Source organism: Ornithorhynchus anatinus, chromosome 7, assembly GCF_004115215.2.
Source record: "Ornithorhynchus anatinus isolate Pmale09 chromosome 7, mOrnAna1.pri.v4, whole genome shotgun sequence".
Lineage (NCBI taxonomy): Eukaryota > Metazoa > Chordata > Mammalia > Monotremata > Ornithorhynchidae > Ornithorhynchus > Ornithorhynchus anatinus.
This window is the reverse complement of record NC_041734.1, coordinates 47,250,556-47,254,233: the sequence shown is the minus strand read 5'-3', so window position 1 is coordinate 47,254,233 and position 3,678 is coordinate 47,250,556. Positions and strand designations below refer to the sequence as shown.

Here is a 3,678-nt window from a genome sequence, read left to right as displayed (position 1 = left end):
CTATCTTTGATTCAAGTTGCATATGTTGTTGGATAAAGAACCTTTCAAAAACATCATTGGATATGAAACATATTAAGAAAAATTGGCAATGAGTCAGAATTCTAAAAAATGTGGCTCTATCTTCTAGAATTTCTCATAAATGGCAATGAGGGCAGAGAATGAGCCTACCTATTTGTTACACTGTATACTCCCAAATGTTCAGTTCAGTTCTCTGCACACAGTAAGTGCTCAATAAATATGCTTGATTGATTTGGTAAAGCCAATCATGAATTATCCATAAAATTTCCCAAGATTAGGTCTCATGGCCAATATACCCATGAAAGTAGCTAAATAAGTTAAAATTTTTAAAGAAGCTAATTAGAATTAGGAGTTGAAATGACTTGCCCAAGGTCACACGGCAGCCAAGTGGCAGAGCCAGGATCAGAACCTAGGTCTTTCTGACTCCCAGGGCCATGATTTATATGCTACAACTTGATAGGTTGTGTGGTAAGAATGGAGGGTGGGGAGAAGAATAACCAAGAAGGTGGGGTGGAAGGGCTCAAGGGTCAATCAGGGGAGAAATAGGGTGGGAAGATGAGACATTAACTACAGAAGACCTTATTGTCAGCTATAAACTTGGAGAAGCAGCATGGCCTAGTGGTAAGAGCATAGGCCTGGGAATCAAAGGACCTGTGTTCTAATCTCGACTCCACAACTTACCTACTGTATGACCTTGGGCAAGTAACTTAACTTCTCTGTGCCTCAGTTCCCTATCTCCAAAATGGAGATTCAATATCTGTTCTTCTTCCTATTTAGACTGTGAGCCCAATGTGGGACCTGATTACCTTGTATCTACTCCAGTGCTACATCCAGTGCTTGGCACATAGTGAACACTTAAGAAATATTATCATCATGATTATTGTTCAGAACACCTGAAAGGTAGGCTGTTCCAGGCCTTTGCACGGGCACTTCATGCAGTGAATGAATCAATGAATGATATTTACAAAGCGCTGTGTGCAAAGCACTGCACTGTTTGGAAGAGTACAAAAGAGCTAGTAGTCAAGATTCCTGCCCTCAAGGAGCTTACAGTCTAGTAGAGGACTAACTGGACTCTGCACTTTACCATGAAAGGGAGAATCTAGCTGTCATTGTCCCAGGGCAATTCGAACCCAATACCCAGGGCATGCTTTGAAAAGGCTTTCATTCTCCAGGGGTTCCCTTTCAGTGAGCTCTTTATGCTCTTCCAAGGTCTTACTTTCTTTAAAGGGAATATTAATGGCAAGGTCAGTGGACTTCAAGAGAATTATCATAAGTTCATGGAGATGTAAAAATGTGTTTGGCAATGCTTTTAGCCATTCATCCTGCTTTAATGGTGGCAAGAGGGAAGCTTTGTTCCAAAACTTAGGGAAAAAAATCTCATAGCGCCAAAGTGCCACATTTAAAATATTCATGATGATGTGAGCAGTTGACTGGAATAAAAGACACTCCAGGGAAGGGCAAGGCCTCTTTCCACAAGGTGTGTTTTGTATCCTGGGTATTGAAAGTGTTTCAAAGTGGCAAAACAGTGTGTGCATCTCTCTCAGCTTTGATTGGAATTCTTAATGTTTGCAGCAAAACCAAGGCGAAGAGTGGAGGATAAGGTCTGTGATTTAATTCACACTGGTTTGTTTTATTTGCACATAACTGGAAAAAAATGGAAATTCTGTCACAGACAGAGCCTTATGCCTCAGCTTTGATCCGAATCTTTTCATTGGACTGTAAGCTTATATCAGTTCTTTCTAACAGCCATGTGGTATTTTCTGCCTTAGGAAACATTTCGGGCCAGAAGGGAAATTGATGTGCATGACAGTTTTTAAAACACTTTTGTAGTAATTGGTTTTTCTCCTAAAAGAAATTGCAGTTAAAAAGGGAAGCATTGGGCCAGAATCCTAGTCTTTATAACCTCTATGGAAAAATCCCTATAGAGAATGCTCACAGTGTTTTGTGAACTTCAAATCTGTTTCGATTTTATATACAATGTACGTAGAGGAACTGAGTTCTCAACAGTTGTGTGATTCAGCCATACCATTCGTATTTCACTTATGCACCTTAATTTATAACTTATAATTTGTTGGGAAGTGGAAGCTTGTCAGGAAATCATTCAAATTGAGCAGAAATCTAATTAAATTTAATTAAAATGGTTTTAATTAGGTCAGATAGATGTCAAAAACAGAAATTAAGTCAACAAATACAGTGCAAATTTGAGATGAAACTAAACTATTACCTTCTTCCTGAGGTTGGACTTTTGCAAAGCATACAGGCATCAAAGAAAGTAGATTTCATTATAGGATGATTCAATCTGGAGTAATTTATCAAAAAATTCTGGATAAATCCCTAGGAAGGATGTAGTAAAAGGTGGCTAGGACCTAGGTTATGTTTGTATTATGCCCTTTAAGCATTTTGAAAAAAACAAAAAACAAAAACAAGGCAGAGATAGTTTGGAAAATACATTTGTGTTTTTGGTTTTCCAGGACATAGACAATACTATGATGTTTGACAGAATCAAACAGAAGATATTTCCTTCAGGACATTCTACAGTCTCTCTCCCCTACTTGAATCAGCTCTCTCTCCCCTACAATCTTCACTTCTCTCTCACTACACCACAGCTCACATGCTTTGCTCCTCTTAAGCCAACTCACAGTGCCTCCATTATTGTCTCTCTCAATTAAGTCCTCTTGTTTACTCCCTCCTTCCTGCCTGATACTCCCTCCTCCTTTGCATCTGACAAGATAGAACATGGATAGTGGATAGAACATGGGCCTGGAAGTCAGAAGGACATGGATTCTGATCCCCTCTCCTCAGTTTGTCTGCTGTGTAGCCTTGGGCAAGACATTAACTGCTCTGTCCCTCAGTGACTTCATCTGTAAAGTGGGGGTTGGGACTCTAAGCTCCATGTGGAACACAGGCTGTGTCCAACCTGATTAGCTTGTATTTACCCCAGTGCTTAGTATAGTGCCTGGCAGTAAGTGCTTAACAGATTGTCTTGTTTTAGACTGTCGAATTGTCCCTGACCCATAGTGATGTCATGGAAACAGCTCTCCCAGAACGCCCCACCTTCATCTGCAATCATTCTGGTAGTGTACCATAGAGTTTTCTTGGTAAAAATACAAAAGTGGTTTACCATTGCTTCCTTCCATGCAGTGAACTTGAGTCTCCACCCTCGACTCTCTCCCATGCCGCTGCTGCTCAGCACAGATGAGATCTGACTTGTAGCAGATTGCTTTCCACTCGCTAGCCACTGCCCAAGCTAGGAATGGAATGGATATACCTCTGCTTGACTCTCCCTCCCATAGTCAAAACTGGTACAGTACTGGAAACTCTCCAGGTGCGACCCTGAGAGTGGTGCTTAACAGATACTGTTAAAAAAAATAATCTGAAACCTGACTGTGGGAGTTTCTCAAGGTTCAGTTCTGGGACATTTTCTAATCTCCAACTCCACCTGTTTCCTCAGAAAACTCACTTGGTCCCATGGCTTCAACTACCATCCCTACATAGAGACTCTCAAATCCATCACTCCAGCTCTTATCTCTCCTTCCCTGCAGTCCCATAATTTCTTCCCTCCATCAGAACATCTCTACCCAGATGTTCCATCAATACCTTAAACTAAACATGTCCAAAACCAAACATCTTTCCACTCAAACCCTGTCCTCCCCATCTCTT

The 3,678-nt window shown here is 40.8% G+C and overlaps 1 non-coding gene across 1 annotated transcript; it reads right to left on the bottom strand.

The window, feature by feature from the left end:
- Window positions 1-3,223: 3,223 nt before the first annotated feature.
- Window positions 3,224-3,361, bottom strand: LOC114813432. Its single transcript, XR_003761152.1, has one exon. It is a non-coding gene; the product is annotated as a small nucleolar RNA SNORA7 (small nucleolar RNA).
- Window positions 3,362-3,678: the final 317 nt, after the last annotated feature.